This window comes from Dendropsophus ebraccatus, chromosome 2 (assembly GCF_027789765.1).
Source record: "Dendropsophus ebraccatus isolate aDenEbr1 chromosome 2, aDenEbr1.pat, whole genome shotgun sequence".
In the NCBI taxonomy this organism is placed as follows: domain Eukaryota; kingdom Metazoa; phylum Chordata; class Amphibia; order Anura; family Hylidae; genus Dendropsophus; species Dendropsophus ebraccatus.
In genome coordinates, this window is record NC_091455.1 from 104,612,941 (window position 1) to 104,637,505 (window position 24,565).

At 42.1% G+C, this 24,565-nt stretch overlaps 1 protein-coding gene across 3 annotated transcripts in view; it reads left to right on the forward strand.

Moving 5' to 3' along the window:
- The window catches only part of RNF152 (ring finger protein 152), an 89,384-nt gene that overhangs the window by 22,465 nt on the left and 42,354 nt on the right, over positions 1-24,565 (forward strand). The window contains exon 3 of one of the 3 annotated variants that reach the window (XR_011361885.1): positions 2,765-2,937. The exons of 1 other annotated variant lie outside the window; for it this stretch is intronic. The gene's annotated coding sequence lies outside the window, so the exon portion shown is untranslated. Of the gene's footprint in view, positions 1-2,067; positions 2,222-2,764; positions 2,938-24,565 lie in introns of those variants that run through there. One more of the 3 variants, XR_011361884.1, reaches the window with a different exon arrangement.

Below are 24,565 nucleotides of genomic sequence, written 5' to 3' on the forward strand. Positions count from 1 at the left end.
AAAGGCACACCGCTCATATATCCAGTAAAAACGTAAAACATTAGCAATTCATGAGAATCTATCAGAAATTCTGCCTCACAGTACACATTTAGAAAAAGATAGAATACCATTCCTAATATGCAATCATTTAAATAACTGGTCATTAAAAACACAGCAACGTCTTCAGACATGACTGCTTGTTCAGATAAGACAGTGTTCCATATGGATATAAAAAGTTCTATGGCTGATGCCCATATCAGGAGAACACACAGTCTTCTCATTAAAACCTCCTGGAGCTGTAGTTTGCAGTTTCAAGCTGGGTTCACACTATGTATATTTGAGGCTGTATTTGGTCCTCATGTCAGGTCCTCATAGCAACCAAAACCAGGAGTGGATTGAAAACACAGAAAGGATCTGTTCACACAATGTTGAAATTGAGTGGATGGCCGCCATATAACAGTAAATAACGGCCATTATTTCAATACCACAGCCGTTGTTTTAAAATAACAGCAAATATTTGCCATTAAATGATGGCCATCCACTCAATTACAACATTATGTGAACAGAGCCTTTCTGTGCTTTCAATCCACTCCTGGTTTTGGTTGCTATACAGCCTCACAAATACTGCCTGAAATATACATAGTGTGAACCCAGCCTCAAAATGCAAAATTCAGCATCCTTCTCTCTGGAGAAAACAATCAATACAATAAGATAGAGAGAGAACATGGACAATAAATTTGAACAACATTGAAGTCATTGAAGTCCATTCCTACCAAGTCTAAGTTGCTGAGTCACCAAAGTAGATGAGTGACATCCTTTTAAAAAAGTGGCCAAAAGTGTAGTTAAGAGACAGGAAGCACAAATCCATGTTTTATACATTCTTCTATTTTAAAGCGAATCTGTAGCTACCCCGACACTCTGCAACCACTGGTACTTTTAAGTAGCTGTCAGCATTTCATGTCCGATCCCGGGGTCCAAATATCTTCTGGTGCCATCTTTTTCATAAAAATGCTCTTTTAATTTGGTGGTTCAAAGAGGCGGGCATTTGTGCCCTAAGCCATTTCCCAGCATCCTCTTGTAACTTGGTGCATATCTGTTTCTACTCTTTAATTCTCACTTAATATTATTAGGTTACAATAAGAGCCCATGAAAGTAGTTTAAACTGGACAAAGTTTAGAATAGAAGTGTCCTTATATACTCCTGTCTTCTTTTTTGTCTTTATATATCTATTCACTTAGCTATTGTGTGTGAACTAGTTATTTGTGTACTATTTGAATGCAATGTAAAACAGTGGATCCCTACTTTTTTATTTAGAGCACTCTATGGCAACCAACAAGCTAGCACTTGCAGGGGGAGCCACTATAGTGTTAAAAAATAGCAGTGGCAGCTCTGAACAGGTATTCCAGTCCAGGGAGATTGGATTACTTTCCACAGTTTTTCTATGGGATTTTGGTCCAAAGATTGGACTGGACGCTCTATTACCTCAATCCTGTTTGTCTGTAACCAAATTGGCTTACTTGTGTGTTTTGGGTCATTGTCATGATAAAATACACGATTCCTCAGGTGTGATAGAAAAGTATATACGTCCAACATCACAGTATGGAAAAACATCCCTGTATCATGGTTTTTGCACCACCATGTTTTACTGTCTTTACAATGTACTGTAGCTTTAAGTTAGTGTTCTGGGTTGTCTTACATACTTTCCACAGCTGTTAGACCCCAAAACTAACAAATTAGCATTCATCAGTCCACAAACTGTTACACAATTTCTCTTGTGGAGATCCCTTGTGGATCACAACTTTATCCATTACCATTTCTCTTTGGGCCAGTCATTAGTTTTTTTGGCAAATTTTAAGCTATTTAGGGCATGTCTTTTTTTGTTTTGTTTTGGGACTTTGCTGGAGTTCTTGTTGGTAACTTACTAAGTCATCTTCTGATTGTGGAAGTACTCACCTTTGCCACTTTGGCTATTCTTCAATCCATTCCAACGGTTAGTTCCACACTTCCCCTTGTGTCTTTTAGGTTTTTTTTAAGGCTTTTTTAATCTTATCAAAACAATGTATCAACCTGTTTTTCCCTTTTGTTAAGGAAATACATTATAACAACTCGTGCAACATTTGCCAACGGAGCCTCATTCAGTTAGTTAGCTGATGCAACGTCCAGCACAATACCAAGTGCCTGTTACGTGATCCAGAACCAAGACCTGCTAATAGTAATAGAATTCTTTGGCTATGGACCGCTATGCTTGATCCATTGTAAAATGGCTGCAGTAAATAAATACTGACCTCACAAACTTTAATCAAGTTCTTTAGGATATTTTTGATGGCAAAAAAGTACTACTTTCATTCGTATTTATTTTTTGTTACTCAGCTATCTTGTGTGGCTAAATAACAATTAGCTTTGTTTTGCAATCTTGCATTTTAACAAACATTAGAGGAATTTATATCTGCATCTATTTCCTAATTACCTAGTAAGGTATACTTAGTAATTGCCATTAAAATCACAATATAAAAAGGTTACTTGATACCAGAAGAGAATGTTTCTATCCTTGTAGGACAAGCTTTAATTCTCCCTTTAAAATGGCAAAACAGATGCAAGCATCAGAGGAAATAAAATTGGTAAAACAACATCTTGAGTCATTTGCATAGTTCAAAAGTTCACATCTCAGACCTTGTCTAAGTACTAATGTAATGTTGCTTTATTTTCTAAGCAACTGGATTGCTCAGACAGTTCATGTTCCCTCATCCTGCACTGAAGTATTCACTCTTTTTCCTCTATGTGGCAGTAAGACTGCAGTCAGGTGGGATCACCCCTTTAACCACCCAATGCAGTGAGAGACCCATAAACCCTCAAACCTGAAAGGATGACATGACAAGATAGACCTTTTGCTGGACGGCCGGACTCACAACGTGCACATCGTCCTTCCAGAGCAGCAACTTTCTCAAACCAAACTGCCAGCTGTGACTTAAAGGGAACCAATCAGCACTGTATAAAGCTTCTGGGCCGCAGCTGCAGCAGGGGCTTTATACCGGAGAAAAAGGAGTTGTATTTTCTGGGCGCGTGTCAGACACGGGTGGGGAAGTAATCATCCATTACTGGCCTCTGTGCCTGTCAATTATCCCGCCAAGCGCGCTGACAGGCAGAGAGCGGTGACTAGATACGGGTGGGGAGCTGCCCAGATGACTACTTCCCCGCCTGTCTGTGTCACACGCCCGGAGAATAAATCTCTATTTTCTCCGGTATAAAGCATAACGCAGGAGCTTTATACAGCACTGATTGGTTCCCTTTCAAGGAAATACTGTTAAAACATAAACTGTCAACTTAAACAGTAAACACAAATGGTATTCATTGCTTATCAAACGTATTTTTTATTCTTGCTTTTAAAATTTGTTTATTTTTTATTTTTATTTAAGGTAGGGAATGACAGCTTGCCTCCGCAACACAAGAGGAAGAAATCAGGATGGGGGGTGGGGGTGGGGAGGTGTTGCGGGGTGGTAATATTACTTTAGCAGGCGCGAAAACCTAAGCCTGCTATTGGCTATACATGGGCAAAAACATTCAGAGCAAACAAGGGAGGAGGGAAGGCACAAGAATATAGCAACTCTGCCCACACCCTGCATTATGTATCTTAATACCGTGCCAAGGACCGACTACAGTCCCTGGGCACCCACTCTACCTGCCTGTGTGCCCACCAACTCTTGTACTAAATAAATTGCAGGGTAAATGTGAACTTTACAAACAATAAAAACCTGCCTACATCTAATATACATAACTTTAGTTCCAAAAAGCACTTGCTTCTTGTTTGAGTTTGTTACAGAGACATGTCAAAAGTTTTGATCAGTCGGGGTCTGGGTGAAGATACCCCCCATTGATTATTATATAAAGCCATGGGAAGCACGGCTGAGCGATTCTCTCTCCAACTTGCTGCACTCCTCATCTTGCTGCAGGCGACAGGCTCCATAGGCATACTATACAATCCATACATGAGCTAAGTGGAGCAGCAAGCCGGGAAGTGTACAAGTTAAACATTTTAAAAATGAGTGGGACACTTTGTATAATACCAATTTATATATAAGAATTTATGCATACAGTAATAATAATACTATAGACATAGTTGTAGAATAGAAAAATTCCATAATACTGTAAATCAATGATGAGATTTAGGCTGGGGCTACATGGCGATTACTTGTCGCACGACCAAAAACTGATGTGATTTGGTGGCACTGCCACTCCTGTTTTGAATGGGGCCTCGTTGGGACCCACAAGCAGTCACAACAGTGACGCTGCAGTCACAAGAAATCCATCTTGCATACATCAAGCTTACTGATAATGTGAAACTTTTTAGTTATTATATATTTATTATATATTTATAAAGCTGTGTATGACATGTCACCTATTCTTTTTCATATGTTTCCCTGGCTCCCATTGCAGTCAAAGTGAGCATAGCTCACAGCTTTCCTTTTTTCTTTTTTTACTGAAATTAGTGCTTTTTCTGGATCAAACACAGCATTGCTCATGTGAATACACCCTTAGGCTAAATTCACACAATGTATAAATTCATTAAACAACGGCCTTAGTTGCAGGTTTGCAACCATGGCTGTATTTAATGAATTTGACAATCGCTTTAATTGTTATGGAATCCCAGCCATTGTATACACTCTGTCCGTGATTCCATGCAGTCGCACAAAAAAAAACAACCTGCCAATACAGACAATGTAAAGTGCGGCTCCAGACGCACTTTACATTGTCTGCTATGGGTATTTGGAATTCAGGCACACAGGAATGCACCTGCATCCCAATTTTAAAGAAATGAAGTTCATCCGGCCGGTACTGCATTACCGGCCAGCAGTCGTGTCACAGAACGGCCACTGTCATCCAATGTGTGAACTTAGCCTTAAATTGACATACCGATAAGAGCTTTGCTGAAGAGAAGAGTTACTGAGAGCTAAGTTGACTGACTTCACCCATGCTGCACCCAAACCACCAGCCAGTTCAAACACCACATGCCCTCACCCCTTATTACACCTATAGCCTGCCACCTCCTATTTACTCATATTGGTACAGCACTTACTGTATACGGTGACTGCAATCATATATTGGTAGCTTTCTCTATTAATCCCTGACTTATGTTTGTTCTAGTATTACTGTGCCTTGTTTGGTGATATGTTCTAGCTGTCTGGCTGTTAGAATTATTATCCTGTTATAAGTCTTTCAATTGCTCCAATTTCTAAAGGCGGCTTGGAAGTCCATCGGATGTGCACTCCATCCAAGGGAGTCTCGTATTTTGCAGCTTTAATCTGACATATTACTGTCAGGCTGAAGATCTTCAATTAGTTTGTGAGAGCTGGAGAGCACATTCACCTCACTTTGTGGCTTACAAAACACATTAGAGATCTGAATTTTTATTATGTCACCGCTCTAAACATCATTTAGTTATAAAACACATGTTGACTGTGAAAGATCAGAATATTTTATGAGAATATTTTCTTTCCATAAAACTGTAGCAGATAAATATATTTCCACAATAGAGGCACCATAAAAGTATTCGCCATCTATATAAAGATTAGCAGCTGTTTTGCATGGTGAGCTGCTGAAATGCTAATCTGTCATTCTCCAGGTACAAAGCAGCAGCTTTTTTCTTTACGGTTCCTTTGGTACATGTAAATTGTTATGGGTGTATTATGATTGCAGTCTGTTCATCAATGTGAAAACATGGTTTGTTAGTGTCTGAAACATGTGAATCATGCATTGTTACTTAAAGGGAACCTGTCACCTGGTTTATACTGTCCTGTTTGAGGGCAGCATGATGTACAGTAGGGACAGGCACTAATTTCAAGCAGTATATATATATATATATATATATATATATATATATTTTTTTTTTTTTTTAATTCAAAGTTTAAAAATCGCAGCATGCCGTATGGCAGGAGTCTGATGTCTGATGTCTATGACTGCCCTCTCCCTTATCAATCAGCCACAGGAGGATGAGGGGAGATTTAAGAATGCATTGGACTCTTGTTTCTCCTAACAGTGTTCTTATATCATCATAATCATACCCTTCCGCTTGCTGTTGGTCCACCACCAACATGACTAGGTAATCCCTGGCAGAAGTGCCCCAATGGTGTTCCTATACATTCAGCAGGGAATGGTGCATGTGACTGCTGGGACCAGTGATTGGCTGCAGATTTCTGTGTTGAGTGTACAGGGGTGAGAATATTTATTTTTATATAATTTATTCTAGTATTCTAGACAATTTTAAGTACAGTCCAGAAAGCCCTTTTAACTTGATGTCCATGTGCCTGTTGGGTATATAGCCCGAGACATCTGCCTAGTAAAAAAAGAGAAAAAAAGAAAAAGAAAAAAAAAGTAATGATATGTCACGTGGCGAGCTGAGCCATGGGGCATTCCTGAAAAGAAGTGAGAACACCATCCTTGTAGAACACTGAATCTGTTAGATTTTTCTGTTATTCTTCTGTCCACATAAACGGATCGGTTGATTTAAATGGACTGAAGATAGTTTACTAGTGACTATGTCCAGTCCATTTCCAAACATATAAAGCTTTTTTGTGGAACTACCCACTTTTTTAAGTCTTTTGAAACAAAAGCGGGGTATGCAGTGTCCATCAGTATACCATACTATCAGTTTGCCAACATATACAAGAAATGTAGGCTATTTTGGGATGTGAGCATAGCCTTTCTGAGAGAGTGTAAGGGCTTGTTTCCTGCTAGATTTGTGTCTCTGAGACACACATACATCAGGTCATTAACATACATTCTGGTCATTTGTTCTTGAGTGTATCCAAGTTGTGGCTGGGGCTGAGAAGTAGTATTTGTAACTCTTTCCAATCTGAGACAATACTATGTTCAGAAAATTATCCAAACGTAGTCACTAGCTGAGTATGCTCATGCCATTAAATGTCGCCTATGCCTGCCCAAGCATAGATATGTCGGCATGCCTTTTTTACATTTTCCCAATGTATCTGTGCCTTGCGTGCACAAATCCTGGGGTGAATCCTGCCTAACTGGAGCCAAAAAGCAACCACACACCCTGGCGGTATCTCTAACTGTCTAATCATTTTAGAAATCCAGTGCAAAGGAATGGAGAAATTCAAGAAAATGTATATTAAAGATGACAATATCTATTAAAAATTAAAAAAAAAAAAAGTAATGCACATACAGTAAGAAATCACACATACAAAATTGAAAATATGAGTTCCAAATGAAGTATAGTTCTGTAATACAGAAGTGTGAGTCTTTCATCTACATCTAGAAATGACTGATGTTTACTCAGACATGTTTTACCTTGCAGTATCAGGCTAATGTCTGTAGTCCATATATACCACTTTCAACTACTGTACATGATCTGAATGAGAAACAACATAGTATTCTTCTAGTAGTTTTCTTGGCTGCTGAGTCATTGGCTTTAGAGTCCATTAATCACATTGACTCTTTATAGAGTAGTGTAGCTTTGCATAATTAATAAGTAATAAGGGACTTGCATTTCACTTCTAATTGTAAATAACAGTTCTACAGAAGATTTTTTATTTGATTTAGTAAATATTGATTTACACTTTTCTTTGATTGACTTTCGGGAGCTATAATTTTGTTGGTAGCATGTTACATAATTAGAAAGCTATATGCCATCTCTTGTTCTCATGTTCCATACTGCTGCCGTTAGGGCAAGAGAAAACATAGTACCTTTTACTTATCAAGAAGTTCTTCCTTGACATAGAAAATTGTTTTTATTCTCTAGTGCAGAGAGTCCAAGAGGTGTTCCCAAGGCTCTAAAGTGCTGACAGCTGAAATGCCTCCTCCCATCCCTGTCCCTGCTTGACTGGCAGTGAGAGCTCAGCCTTCAAATCTCATTCCTGTGATGTACATATGAATTGCGCACAGGAACGGGATTTGTTAAGAGGTTGGCTTCAAATTGTCAAGCAAGGAGAAAGGAACATGGAAAGGGGAGTGAGGATGTGTTCCAGTCCTCAGCACTTCAAGGCCTTGGGAACACCTCTTTGCAGCATAGGACAAAGACATTTTTCTACATTATAGATATATGATTAATCACCCCCCCCTTCCTGGAGACTAACAAGTTGGCTTTCCATAAAGCATTACATAATTAGAAATTACATAAAGCATAAACAGCAGCAGAGGGGCAGACAGGATGAAGTCTGTGTGTGTATGAGCAGGACCCAGATGGTGTTACACCAGGTTGTGTGTGATATTACAATTCAGCTCTATTCACTTTAAAGGAACTGAGCTGCAAAACCCACACCCAACCTACGGACAGGAGAGGTGCTGGTTCTGGAAGAAAGCAGCCATGCATTATAAGCCTGGACAAGCCCTTAAATGTGGAATTATAGACACACAGATCTTGTAAGTACTGTTGTCACAATATCATTTTGGGCTCAGAGTGGTCAACCAATATATCATGGGTCGAACAAAATATGTGGTGTGCGCCGTTCCCTGCATGTGTTGTTTTTATTACTCAGGTAAGATGCTATGCCCCATTTTCATACATAACACAAACACATCCCTGCTAACTAAAAAAGGCTAATGACTTAATGGACCCAACACAGATGAAAGAAATTATACAGTATATGTCTAATGTTGTAAACATAAAACCCATCAAACAAATGGACATATAAAGCTTTAGTATCACGGTATATTTATCTGCCGATTCGAAGATACAAAATCTGTCATGAGACTGAAACTATTTGTTAATGATTTATACATTCTATGAAATAAAAGTACTTTCAGTGCTCACTTCTTCACTCCACATATTCCATGGGATTTAGATATCATGTGCTTTTTCATTTAGATACTATTTCCATGGGAATATTTAATCCTTCTAAAATGAAAGCAATTAAAAACGTTCGTCTCAAAGTTCAGAGCGTAAAAATGTTATTGAAGTCCTTGACACATATAAAGCTAAACCTTTCACCGTGACAAATGTACTGGATTGCACATGACTTACCAAAATGTTCAAAGGTCAAATACATGATAAGAAAAAGCTTGCTTTAGGTTAGCCTCTAGGAACAGAATAGCCATCTTTTTCTTTTTGACATAATATATTCGATGTAATGAAGTGTTTTAATTTATGAATTGAATGGCTCATTGAAATAGTATAAAGAAATTTAGAAATAAAAAAAGTTTGTCATAAATCATGAAAATCACGAGCATTTTTTTCTTTTTAATGTTTATGTTAATTTTGTGTGTTCACTTGATACACGGTGTGGTGTCCGTTTTAAAGTAAACCTGCGACCTATGCATTTTTATTGTTTTTTGGACAGCTCATTGCTTAGTACTTTTATCCTTACAGGTATTCTGTGATAAAATCTGATAAAATCTTTATTTTTACTGTACTAGATGTCTGTTAAGATCTCTGTTTAGACATGCAGAATGTATCACCATTTAACTAATTATAAAGAGACACTGTTTATTTATTTTTGTTTTTATTTTAAGATTTTATTCTGTAGTTCTTATCATATTTCCTATACTTGATTACACCTGAATTTATTTCAATGGCATTTAGAGATATGCTTTACATCACTCACATGGTCCATGGGAAGCTGTAGCATGGCGCACTTGATTGATATGAATATTTTCTAGGCATGTTCTGTAACCTGTATAGAGATTACTGTGAAGAGAGGAGAGGTGTGAGCTTATTAATAGGCTTTATTGATTGCACCGACCCATGCAATAAATTTAACATGGCATTTTTACCACCCAGTGAACTGTTTGCCATTTATTACACTTTTTTGCTCTTCTGTTAAGTACCCCCTTTCTGCCCAACTACCATTCATAATCTTTATGATTTCCACAGGGATGAAAACTATACATTTCATTGTAATAGACCTTGATGTTGTCTTATTTGCCTTAATGCTATGTGGTCCTGTACATCTGTCTTCCTTATAGCTAAGTATTAGGATGCTGCACAGCAGTATTTATTTATTTTTTTATACAGTTGTGTATTGCCTGCCACAGCACACTAGGTAAATGTACTCTGGAAACAGACAGAATGGATGTAGGCATATTTGTGCTGTCAGTTTGCCTTTGCCTGCTTACACAGGGAGAAGTGTGGCTGATAACAATAAATTTTAAAGCCTGCCCTAAAGACACGATCAGTCAAGGATTGGGCGTTTTCCCCATCCTTAGCTGTCACTTTTACACAGTATGATTATCGGACGCAGGAGCTCTTCTTGCAAAGCTTCTTGCTGATGATCAGCCTATGTAAAAGACCGTTTAGGACACACATGTCAAACTCAGGCTCTCCAGCTGTTACAAAACTACAATTCCCATCAGAATTCCCACCAGAAAGCTTTGGCTGCCCAGGCATGATGGGAATTGTGGTTTTGCAACAGCTGGAGGGGCTGAGTTTGACACCCCTGCTTTAGGATGTTCTCTACAGAAACATCTATAGATAATTATTAATGATGAGCGAATAGTGAGATATTCGAATATTCGTACGAATATCCCGCGAATATTCGATCGAATATTCGATCCCATTAAAGTCTATGGGAACAAGTATTCGATTAGTGAAAAACATCTATTTGACCATTTGGAGGGTGAAACCGGAAGCTGGGGGATTTGAATGCATATCGAATATTTATCGAATATTCGCGGGATATTCGTACGAATATCGAATATTCTAATATCTCACTATTCGATCGAATATCTATTTGATCAAACAGTATTCGCTCATCACCAATAATTATATATTTTTGTCTGGTGTGAGGACTGATTAAACCTATAAGGCTCTCCACATCATCAGAGGTATACACCAGGAGCTTCCAAGGGCACCATGCAAATTAAAGTTGACCCTATAAACCAACGTATATACTCACAGACATATGTTCAATATTTAAACAAATATGTTGTTTCCTTGTCTATTAAACAATATCATTTGGCAAGGTTCAAAAGGATGGACAAAAGCATAACTATAGGGTGATACAGAGGTGGATGCACTTGGGCCCCTTTGTCATATAGGATACAGCAGTATTATAAATAGCACAAGGTTGGCTGGGGAGTTGTTATCTATGTCATAAAAATCAAAGTCTGCCTGTCTGTCTATCTGTCTGTCTGTCTGTCTGTCTCCTATAGACTTCCAAATGCCTGAACCGTTTGACCCCAAATTTGGCCCACAGATACATTGGGTGCCTGGGCAGGTTAGAGCGAAGGTCCCGTCCCCGCCAGATGTACAGGAGGGGAGGGGGAGGGGGAAGAGCGCCTCATAGAGATGAATGGGAAAATCTCCACACTGCACACACAGGTGATATAATTAGTGCTGAAGCTGACCATCAGAAACGGCAGTTGAAAGCCTTAGCAACCAATAGGATTACTACTTTCATTTTCAAAGGGAGCTGGAATCTGATTGGTTGCTAGGGACAGCGAAATCCACTGCGGATCCAGTGTCATTCAACCCTATGACACTATATACTCGCAGGGAGATTGACATCCCGCTGCGAGTATGTAAAATAACCCCCTCGGCGGCTGGAGCGTAACTTACACTGACAGAGGCGCCCATCATCCCGCCCGCACAGACCGCTGTTAGATCTGGCAGGCTCCCCTCCAGTGTGCTCAGCGCTGTGCTGCTGCTGGGCACAGCTCTCTCCTCACGGCTCTGGACAGTGCACACACCGCTCCAGCTTGATTCGGGGGGGACGTTCAGAGCTGTGAGGAGAGAGCCGTGCCCGGCAGCAGCAGCGAAGCGCAGAACTCACTGGAGGGGAGCCTGCACAATCTAACAGTGGCCTGTGTCGGCAGGATGATGGGCACCTCTGTCAGTGTAAGTTACGCTCTGGCCGCCGAGGGTTTTTTTTTTACATACTTGCGGCGGGATGCCAGTCCCCCTGCAAGTATATAGTGTCATATCGTATCTTGCAATTTTGATGTGTTTAAAACTATATTAGATGTTAATAAATTTTCAAGAAATCTCACTGTTAAAAAACATTTTTTTGATTTACAGGGGGAAAATTCACCTATTGGTAAAATCGGGGATAAATACCCAGCTAGTAAATGTACTAATATAGATGAACAAATGTCTTTGTTAGCATTGCATAGTCTGGCATCGGAGTCTAATGTGAATGAGGAAAACCATGGGTTATCTTTCCAAACCAGTAATCCTGCTTTCTATCCGATAGCTTCCAGGTGTGAAGCTCTGGACAGATTTCAGGAGCTGGTGGAAAGAGACCTAACGGCTTTAGAGTCAAGCACTAAGAATGCACACCATCAGGATAATCTCACCAAAAGTGAAAGAATAGCTATATAGGAACTTAAAAATAACAATCATATAGTAGTACGTAATGCAGACAAAGGGGGTGCTGTAATAGTGCTTGACTCTTGACTGTATGAGAAACTTAATTATGAGATGTTATTGGATGAAACTACATACCGCAGATTGTCCTCGAATCCTACTAAGGTATTCCAAGACAAACTGCAAAAGCTACTCCAGGAAGGTGTTCACATGGGTGCGATTACCCAAAAACAGGCAGATTTTATATTTGTGGAAGATCAAGTGATCCCGGTATTCCATTCGCTCCCCAAGGTCCATAAGGGTAAATTCCCTCCCCCACTTAGACCTATTGTGGCGGGGATAGGATCGCTGGGAGAGCGATTGGGATCATGGGTGGATCACTACCTGCAACCTTTGACTAGTGTCACACCATCCCATATCAAAGACACGAAGCATGTGTTAAATATTATTGAAGATATGGGCTGGAGTGAGGAATGGAGTCTAGCGACCCTAGATGTGGTTGCTTTATACCCTTCTATACCCAAACAAGTGGCTCTTTTTTGTTTAGAATATTTTCTTGTGAAATATGGGACATATTCAGATTCGGAGGTGGAATTTTTGATAATGACCACGGATTTTCTTCTAACGCATAATTATTTCGCATTTAATGACAACTACTTTTTGCAAATACAAGGCGTAAGCATGGGGACGAAATTATCGCCGTCTTTAGCAAATATAGTTATGGTGGTTTTAGAAGAAAAATATATATCTTTTGTGACAACAATCCCTTTCTGAAGTGTATCCACTGGATCGGACGATTCATAAACGATTTAGTGGTGGTATGGAGGGACACAGAGGTGTCCTTCAGATCATTCACTGAATATCTCAACGAGAACGATTTGGGGTTAAAGTTCACCTCGTGCTATGGAGGGTCAGAGGTTGTCTTCTTAGATGTAAGACTCAAGGGGGAATGCAATAAAATTGAGGTCTTACCCTACCGTAAAGATTGTGCAGGTAATAGCATTCTGTTAGCCACTTCCTGTCACCCTCCACACGTAGTATACAACATCCCATATGGTGAATGCCAACGACTAAAACGCAATTGCAGCAAAGATACAGTATATAAAAAACTCACTGCACTTCAGTCTAGATTTAAGGAAAGACATTTTCCACAACACAGTATCACCAGAGCTGTATAAAAAATATCTACAGTAACAAGAGAAGAAACACTATGAGACAAAACATTAGACACAATAAGAAATCAGAAAAAACATTGACAAACAGAACATAAAATAACATTTACCACTACTTATAGCCTCCAATATAATCAAATTAAAAATATTGTAAATAAACACCGGTTCTTTGGCAAGATGAAAAATTGTATCACATAACTAAGATGGGGGTGAGGGTGGTTTCCAAACATGCTCCCACATTGGGCTCGACTCTATCCCCATATTTTTATAGTAGTCAGAAAAACACTCCAAGTATATGGTTGGAAACTAAAGGTTCGTATAAATGTGGCCACACAAAATGCATTACGTGCACACATATGTTAAGAGCTAAAGAATTTTAATCATATTCAAATGGAAGTATGTATAATATTAATAGCTACATAAATTGTAACACCTCATATGTAGTCTATTTAGCAGCCTGTGTGGACTGCAATGTACAACATTGTCCAGTTGGAGAGCTGTGGATTGGATTGTCATTCAACCCTATATAGTGTCATAGGGTTGAATGACACTGGACCCGCAGTGGATTTCGCTACGAATTTGCAGCGTGAAATCTGCTGCGGGTCCGATAGGTGTGAAGGCACCTTAACAGTGTACAGTGTATATACAGTGTATGCAGCAAGGGGCTTGCCTGCTGGGTGTTGGTGTTGGGGAATGTATACAGTAAGGGGGTGTTAGGGAATGTATACAGCATGGGGGGCTACCTGAAGGGGGAGTGTATACAGCATGGTGGCTACCTGCAGGGGGGAGTGTATACAGCATGGGGGCTACCTGCAGGGGGGAGTGTATACAGCATGGGGGCTACCTGCAGAGGGGAGTTTGTACAGCAGGGGGCTACCTGAAGGGGGGAGTGTATACAGTATGGGTGCTATCTGCAAGAAGGGCAGGGTATACAGTATGGGGGATACCTGCAGGGGGGAGTGTATACAGTATGGGGGCTACCTGCGGGGGTGGAATGTATACAGTATAGGAGTACCTACAAGGGGGGGGAGTGTATACAGTACGGGGGCTACCTGCAGGGGGGAGTGTATACAGTATTAGAAACTTTGAAACCTCTTCTGTGTTGTCCTCACAAAGGATGAAAGGTAGTGCCGAAGAGGGCCAGATTATGATGATGCAGGATTGTGTATGCACTTATTATAAGCTGCAGGTTTTCTGCACACACACCTTACTTATGGTCTGCAGTTGGTGGTGGTGGGGGGGGGACCCTAAACTACACACTACAGGTATGCAGGACCTCCACCAACTATACACTGCAGATATACAAGACCCCCACCGACTATATACTACAGGTACTGTATACAGGACCTCTACTAACACTGTCAATGTTGTATATAACCAGGCTCAGCAAAACACTACCAATGTTGTATATAACACTGCTGATGTTGTATATAACCAGGCTGTAAAAAACACTGCCAATGTTGCATATAACCAGGCTCAGCATAATACTGTTATTGTTGTATACTATGCTGTATACTGTATAAAACTGCCAATGTTGCATATAACCAGGCTGTATATAACACTGACAATGTTGTATATAACCAGGCTCTGTATACAGTCTGATCACATGATGACATCTCGGTTTGGCTATTAGGTATTTAGGATGTTTAAAGTTTTTAGTTTATTTCTAACCTACAATTTAGATAAACAGTGCAGAACTGTCGGGGTATGTACTGTATGTAGGGGCATATAGGGCTCCTGCCAATTTCCTCTTAAACAAAAAAAAACACAATGGCATAGATTTGCCTCCTGGGCGACCTTGGATCAAATCTAATTAACACACTGACACTTTTTCTAGTATACAGTATTTACCAATTACAACCAGCAGCTGTTTATGAAGGATTAAATCTACTTTTATTGTCCAACATTGACAAACCTACTTCAGGCACCTGTGCCCTAAACCAGGGCTAACATGTCCTGTATTAGTCAATGGACAATCTGTTGTAACCACCCCACGTTGCCCGTAACCACCCCAGATTGTCTGTAAGCACTGCAGGTTGCCCGTAACCACCCCACGTTGCCCGTAACCACCCCAGATTGTCTGTAAGCACTACAGGTTGCCCGTAACCACCCCACGTTGCCCGTATCCACCCCAGATTGTCTGTAAGCACTGCAGGTTGCCCGTAACCACCCCTTGTTTCCCGTAACCATCCCAGATTGTCTGTAAGCACAGCAGATTGCCTGTAACCAGCCCACGTTGCCTGTAACCAGCCCACGTTGCCGTAACCACAGCAGGTTGCCCGTGACCACCACACGTTGCCCATAACCACCCCTCGTTGCCCGTAACCACCCCACGTTGCCTGTAACCACCCCAGGTTGCCGTAACCACAGCAGGTTGCCCGTGACCACCCCATGTTGTCCGTAACCACCCCAGATTACCTGTAACCACCTCAGGTTGCCCATAACCACCCCTGGTTGCCCGTAACCACCCCACATTACCTGTAATCTAATTTTTTTTATTTTATTTTAGTAACTGCGCTATTCTAATAACCATTACTAGCTGCGGTTTTGCTCCTGTAAATTGGCGCTCCTTCCCTTCTGAGCCCTGCTGTGTGCCCATACAGTGGTTTATGCCCACATATGGGGTACCGTTGTACTCAGGAGAACCTGCGTTACAGATTTTGGGGTATGTTTTCTCTCCTGTTCCTCGTCAAATTGAGAAATTTCAAACTAAACCAACATATTATTGGAAAAATTCGAGTTTTTCCATTTTTACTGGCCAATTTTGAATACTTTCCTCTAATACCTGTGGGGTAAAAATGGTCACCACACCCCAAGATGAATTCTTTGAGGGGTGCACTTTCCAAAATGGGGTGACTTTTGGGGGGAATCTATTCTGCTGACACTACAGGGGCTCTGCAAACGCACCTGGCGCTCAGAAACTTCTTCAGAAAAATCTGCACTGAAAATGCTAATTGGCGCTCCTTCCCTTCTGAGCCCGGCTGTGTGCCCATGCAGTGGTTTATGCCCACATATGGGGTACCGTTCTACTCAGGAGAACCTGCTTTACATATATTGGGGTGACATTTCTCTCCTGTTCTTTGAGAAATTGAGAAATTTCAAACTAAAGGAACATATTATTGGAAAAAATTGAGTTTTTCATTTTTACTGTCTACTTTTGAATATTTTCCTCAAATACCTGTGGGGTCAAAATGCTCACCACACCTCAAAATAAATTTTTTGAGGGGTGCACTTTCCAAAATGGGGTGACTTATTGGGAGATTTTACTCTACGGACACTACAGGGGCTCTGCAAACGCACCTGGCGCTTGGAAACTTCTTCAACAAAATCTGCATTGAAAAAGCTAATTGGCGCTCCTTTCCTTCTGAGCCCTCCTGTGTGCCCATGCAGTGGTTTATGCCCACATATGAGGTACCTTTTCACTTAGGAGAACCTGCGTTACAAATTTTGGGGTACTTTTTTCCTCTTGTTCCTCATAAAATTTAGAAATTTCAAACTAAAAGAACATAATATTGGAAAAATTTGAGTTTTTCATTTTTACTGTCTACTTTTGAATACTTTCCTCTAATACCTGTGGGGTCAAAATGGTCACCACACACCAAGATGAATACTTTGAGGGGTGCACTTTCCAAAATGGAGTGACTTATGGCGAGATTTTACTCCGCTAGCACTACAGGGGCACTGCAAACGCACCTGGCGCTCGGAAACTTCTGCAGCAAAATCTGCATTGAAAAAGCTAATTGGCGCTCCTTCCCTTCTGAGCCCTCCTGTGTGCCCATGCAGTGGTTTATGCCCACATATGGGGTACCATTGTACTCAGGAGAACCTGCGTTACAAATTTTGGGGTTCTTTTTTCCTCTTGTTCCTCGTGAAATTGAGAAATTTCAAACTAAACGAACATATTATTGGAAGAATTCGAGTTTTTCATTTTTACTGTCTTCTTTTGAATACTTTCCTGTAATACCTGTGGGGTCAAAATGGTCACCACACACCAGATGAATTCTTTGAGGGGTGTAATTTCCAAAATGGGGTGACTTATGGGGGGTTTTCTCTCTGCTGACACTACAGGGGCACTGCAAACGCACCTGGCGCTCAGAAACTTCTTCAGCAAAATTTGCATTGGAAAAGCTAATTGGCGCTCCCTTCCTTCTGAGCCCTGCTGTGTGCCCATACAGTGGTTTACGCCCACATATGGGGTACCGTTGTACTCAAGAGAACCTGCATTACAAATTTTGGGGTGCTTTTTGTCTCATATTCCTTTTGAAAATGAGAAACTTTAATCTAAACGTATATATTATTGGAAAATTTAAATTTTCCATTTTTTTACTGCCTAATTGTGAATACTTTCCTCCAGCCCCTGTAGGGTTAAAATGCTCATTATACCCCTAGATTAATTCTTTAAGATGTGTAGTTTCCAAAATGGGGTCACTTATGGGGGTTTTCAGGATACCAGACTTCTAAATCCATTTAAAAAAAGAACTAGTCCCTAAAAAAATCTCAGAATCACTAGCATACGTTAAAGCATCACTGAGCTATAAGAGCATAAAGTGAGACAGGTCAGATTTTGAAAAATTAGCCTGGTCATTAAGGCCCAAACTAGCTGCAGCACGAAGGGGTTAAAGAGACTCTAAATCCACTAACTCACCCCATCAAACTGCTATTACCATCTATTTGATGAGAGTAAATTCTGTGTCTAGCTCGTTGTCTTTGCCCTAGGTCTGCAATGTCTCTCCTTCTTTCCTTCCCACCCTACGCATCATTGGGAACACCCCCTGGCACAATTTTTCCTATTTTATCACTTGTCTAAACTGCACCTGGGCTATAGTAACACAGGTGGAGTTTAGACAAGTGATGAATAGAAATCTTGTCTGCGGGCATTCCTAAGGATGAGGATGGTGGTGAGGAAGGAAGAAGAGGCATTGCAGACCTGGGGCACAGAAACTCTAGGGCACACCAGTATGACACAGCGCTACAGATTAAAAGATCATTTTTTTTACTCTAACCAAGGCACCAGGCACATTTTAAAAGACACAACCATTAAGAATTTACTCTTATCAAATGGATGGTACTAGCGGTTTGGTGGAGTGGGTTGGTGGATACAGAGTCACTTTAGATTACTCAAAAGTTTAATTTTATTTTCTTTCTGTGATAATGTTTCTTTTTCTACCCTTTCCAGCACCAATCTTTATATTATTTTTCATAATAAAAAAAAGAAACCTTGAATTGTTATATTTGTTGAATTAAGACTTTAGACAGGAGCTGGACAGTTTGCACAGGGGTGAACATAAAGGTGCATTTATAATGTCAAGAGCAATGCAGACCTGAAAGCCTTACTTGTCAAACATTGTCTGACAGGAAAATTGAGAATTTGTGTAATTTTAGCACTTCTAGAAAGTGTCAAAAATATATTACAATTCCACCATCAAATTTATATAGGCCAGAAATAAACATACAAAAAGAGATTGCAAGAAAAAAAGAAAATCCAGGAAAAACACATCAGTCAACAGTAGGAAATCAAAATGTCTACATTAAGCATTTTACCCTCTTCCAAAGGGGTTTCATCCTCCTTTATGGGCAGCTGTTTGACAGATTTTACCAAGGTTTGTAATTTACTATGCTTATACAGTATTTTGACCCTGCTTCATACAGGGCGAGTGCTACCTGCTATCTGCAGCTGACACCCACTGTTAGTGACTGGAATTAATAGAGATTGGGATTAGTGATGAGCGAGCATGCTCGTCCAAGCTTGGTACTCGTTCGAGTATTAGGGTACTCGATGGTACTCGTTACTCAGACGAGCATCTCGCGAAACTCGAGAAAATGGCATTACCCTTTTCCTATAAGTTTGGGCGCAATTTCTCAGCCAATCAACATGCAGGAGACTCTTTGGTACATCCTGCGATGACGTGGGATCCATACATGTTGATAGCAGCGATTGGTTGGCCAGATCAGATGACCCTGGCTTATAAAAATCTGGGCCAGCGGTGCTCGCCTCACATGCCTGCTGGATGAGAATAGGGACAGAGCTTCTGCTTGTCAGGGAGAGCGTTAGGGAGGGAATTCCTTCCTGTAGGCAGGGATAGTAGAGAAAGAACTCAATAGCCCTTGTAAGGGCTTAAATTATTTTTTTTTTTGGGATGTCTCTAGACTGCTGGCTGTGACTTGCAGTGCAGCTACCATAATTTTAGCAGCACACTGTGGTGATCGACTGCTTGCAAAAAGGGGAGCGCAGGTGGTGCATACATACCCCAACAAAGTCCTTAGTACTATTATATTTTTTGTGGCTGGTGCTGCTGCTGTTGTACATTGTATTGCTGTGATTTTTAGTACAGTTGCATAGAACCTCACTGCTTATTGTTCTGTGTAACATGTGGCATAGACCATATACCACCACTTACACACAGACTATACGATAACCTCCAAAAACTAGTGTGACCAGTATATTTTCTTATTTCTTTATTTCTTAGTGCAGCCATATCCAAGCTCACTGCTAATTACCCTGTGTAAGAAGGTGGCATACACTATATAGCAGCACTTACCCACAGATTCTATACGACAACCTCCAAAAACTAGTGTGACCAGTATATTTTCTTATTTCTTTATTTCTTAGTGCAGCCATATCCAAGCTCATTGCTAATAGCCCTGTCTAAGAGGGTGGCATACACTATATAGCAGCACTTACCCACAGATTCTATAAGACAACCTCCAAAAACTAGTGTGACCAGTAAATTTTCTTATTTCTTTGTGCAGCTATAATAAAGCTCAATGCTAATTGCCTTGTGTAAGAGGGTGGCATACACTATATAGCAGCACTTACCCACAGATTCTATATGACAACCTTCAAAAACTAGTGTGACCAGTATATTTTCTTATTTCTTTATTTCTTAGTGCAGTCATATCCAAGCTCACTGCTAATTGCCCTGCATAAGAGGGTGGCATACAGGGCCGTATTTGCCACTAGGCACCCGTGGTCCAGTGCCTATTTTTTTTAACACCCCCCCCCCATCCGCCTCCCGCGCCTGGGGGGGGGGGCAATGTCGATGGGTCGGCCGCTGTGAGTTTCCGGCAGAGAGAGCCTGTGTCACACAGGCCAGAAGCTCACAGTGCGGCCCCACAGTGCCCGTACTTCTTCCCTGCTTGGTGGCAGTGTGATGATGTCACATCATGTGCGCAGCAGGAAGGAAGTTCGGGCACTACGGGGCTGCACTGTGAGCTTCTGGCCTGTGTGACACAGGCTCTCTCTGCCGGAAGCTCACCACGGACCTGCATTGGGGGGAGGGGGACTGCCTCTGCCCCCCCGCTTTTCCCTCTACTCCCCCTGTCGTCTGGCTACTCCCCCTGCACATCGACCGCTTCCTCTGCCCCCCCGGCTGCTCCCTTTGCTTCTCCATCTGCCCCTCAATGTCTCTGCCTGTCACCTTAGCTGCCACCCCATCATCTCCCCCTGCCCTCCCTTCTTCTCCAGCTGCTCCCCCGCCCTTCAATCTTCTCCCCCTGCCACCTTCAGCTGCTCCCCAACTACTCCCCCTGCCACCCCCAGCTGCTCCCCAACTGCTCCCCCTGCCACCCCCAGCTGCTTACCAACTGCTTCCCCTGCCACCCCGAGCTGCTCCCCCACTGCTTCCCCTGCCACCCCCAGCTGCTCCCCAACTGCTCCCCCTGCCACCCCCAGCTGCTCTCCTTGCCACCCCCAGCTGCTCCCCCAGCCACCCTCAGCTGCTCCCCAACTGCTTCCCCTGCCACCACCAGCTGCTTCCCCGACACCTGACACCCCTAGCTGCTCCCTATCACCCCAGCTGCTCCCCCTGTCGCCCCAGCTGCTCCCCCTGTCGCCCCAGCTACTCCCCCTGTCGCCCCAGCTTTTCTCCCTGTCGCCCCAGCTCCCCCCCCTGTCACCCAAGCTACACCCCCGTCGCCCCAGCTGCACAGCAGCACCTGTTGAGGCAGCAGTGACACACCGCAGACATTCACTCCCTAGCTTCTTCTCGCAACTTACGGGGTCTCAGGGTACACCGCTACTGAAACTGCAGCAGTGTGAATCAGGTGATCACGTGGATAGCGGATAATGTGTCCAGTAACTTATTCACCACCCAGTCTTCCACGCAGTCCACCCACGCTAGCCAAGGAAGTGGAACCCTTGCTCCAGCAGCTCAGCCTCCTTTCCCATAGCCTGGCCCCTCCAGGGAAAGGAGGGATTCAGATCCACCACCACCACCATGCTCCCAGGAACTCTTTTCTGGACCCTTCCCTGAGTCTGAGCAACCTGAGCAATCTGATTACCTCCACAGTCCTGTCTCCTGATGCAAGCCCCAGCCTGAAGTGGATCTGTCATGATTTGGAAGTAAGGGAGACTTCCATGGTCGGAGTACAGTGCTGTAGACCCCGCTATGCAGACCATGCTCCTCCTCCACTTGCTCCAACCCAGTACAGGGAGCTCTTAAACCAAAGCAATGCTCTTAAAACAAGTCATAATTTTGAAAAACTGTGAGCTCTTAAACCAAAATGCTCTTAAACCAAGTTACTCTTAAACCAAGGTACCACTGTAACTTAAAGTGGGGAGCAGAGTGAGGAATTGGAGGAAGACCTGGTGGATGAGGACGAGTTGACTGACCCGAGTTGGGTGGATAAGCCTAGTGTAGACAGTGCTTCTGAGGGGGAGGCAAGTTCAGCCACAGGACCAGTTGGAAGAGAAAGAGGGGTGGGCAGAGGGAGAAGCAGGGCCATAGCAAGTAGATCAGCAACTGTTTCATGTAGTCAAACTCCCGTGGCCAGGCCTAGATGTTCGCAAGTCTGGAGGTTCTTTAAAGAAACTGCAGATGACCGACGGACTGTAGTGTGCAACCTGTGCCACGCCAGGATCAGCAGGGGAGCCACCACTACTAGCCTAACCACTACCAGCATGCCCACTCAGTCAAACCAAGGCCGTTGAGTTACTGCAAGTCACACCCCTGCTCCTTCCCCCGTGTCACATGCTGGCTCTGTCAGTCCCCCTGCCCAGGCCCTAGGCACGAGCGCCTCCCCCCCTACACCCACACCTTTACCTCCACTGTGCTCCACACCCTCCAGCAAGGTGTCCAAGCGCAGCCTTCAACTGTCCCTACAACAGACCTTTGAACGGAAGCGCAAATACACTGCCACTCACCAACATGCACAAGCCCTAAATGTGCACATAGGCAAACTGCTGAGCCTGGAAATGCTGCCCTATCTGCTGTTAGAGACAGAGGCTTTTCGGAACCTCATGGCGGTGGCTACCTCTCGGTACTCTGCTGTGTCAGGCCTAATTTTTGTGAGGTTGAACGCCTGCCTTATCTACCTTGTTCACTGAGTTCTCACCGCAATGCTGTGTCAGGCCTAATTTTTGGGAGGTTCCACGCCTGCCTTATCTAAAGGCTGGTAAAGGCCACTTTATGGTCTTTTTTTTAAATTGTCATTTTCAATTTTCAGGGCTGTCAGGTAATCTATTGTATCTCCAAGATACACGCCACAGTTAAAAGGAACAGAAAGTGAAAATGGTAGATGCTAATTTATTGATCTTTGTCTTGTGTTGTCCATTTCGAACCATATAAATGGTGGGTGTAAACTTGCAGGTGTTCTCTCTTTTGCCGTGCTTTCATTTTGTTGCTTTTTCAAAGGCAGAAGTCAGCCGCTTAGTAAAGGCCACTTTATGGCCTTTTTTTTTAATCTTCCATTTCAAATTTCAAATCAAATCAAATCGACTTCAGGTCAAGTGCTATTTTGCAGGGCTGTCAGGTCATTTATTGTATGTATCTCCAAGGTACATGCCACAGCTAAAAGGAACAGGCAGTGAAAATGGTGGATCCTAATTTAGGATCCTTGTGTTGTCCATTTCGAACCATACAATCTGTGGATTTCAACTTGTAGGTGTCCTCTGCCGTCCTTTCATTTTGTAGCTGTTTCAAAGGCAGTAGTCAGCTACTGGTCAGTCTAGTAATTTTAAAAAAGATATTAAAGGGGGGGGGGGGAGGAGGGGAGTAGTCAGCTTGTCAGGCACTGGCACAGTTAAAAGGAACAGCCAGTGAAAATGGTGGATCCTAATTTAGGATCCTTGTGTTATCCATTTCGAACCATACAATCTGTGGATGTCAACTTGCGGGTGTCGTCTGCTGTCCTTTCATTTTGTAGCTGTTTCAAAGGCAGTAGTCAGCTACTGGCCAGTCTAGTAATTTTAAAAAAGTTATTAAAGGGGGGGGGGGGAGGAGGGGAGCAGTCAGCTTGTCAGGCACTGGCACAGTTAAAAGGAACAGCCAGTGAAAATGGTGGATCCTAATTTAGGATCCTTGTGTTATCCATTTCGAACCATACAATCTGTGGATGTCAACTTGCGGGTGTTGTCTGATGTCCTTTAATTTTGTAGCTGTTTCAAAGGCAGTAGACAGCTGCTCGTTAAAGGCCACTTTATGGCCTTTTTTAATCTTCAATTTCAATTTTAAAATCAAATCGACTTCAATTCGACAAATAGTCGAATTCAAATTCGACTATTTTGCTGGACTGTCTGGTCATCTATTGTATCTCCAAGATACATGCCACAGCTAAAAGGAACAGACAGTGAAAATGGTGGAAAAAGTCCCCCCACTACTACCGCACTAGCCCTCTCTTAGATACTTTTTAAAGGATTAAAAGTGTATTTATTCAAATTCCGGGGCCTCTTAAGAAGACTGTATTGTTATTTTTTTGTCCCTACCTCCAATGATTTTGACTGTCATGCAAAACTGCATGAGGGTGTGAGGCTAAATCTAGCCATAATCTGGCTATTTTTATTGCATGATTGTATTGTCCATTTCATACCATGTTATTGTCAAACCCAAAATTTAAACTAACTTGAATTCAAACTCAAATTTTAATTCAAACCCAAAATCAAATTATAATTCAAATTAAAAAAAAATAAAATAAAAAATTTAATTCGGTCGCCAGAACAGAAGCAGTGGGGAGAAGTGGTGAGTGACATGATACTGGTAAAATTACCCCAACTGCTAAAGTAGTCAGGGGGTGTCATGCCCCAGCCCTTCTCAGTCTAGTAATTAAAAAAAGACAAGTTATTAAGGGGGGGAGGAGGGGAGCAGTCAGCTTGTCAGGCACTGGCAGTTAAACACTGTCCAAGGCCTTTGACCTTCAAAGTGACCTTCAGGCCTTTGACCTTGGT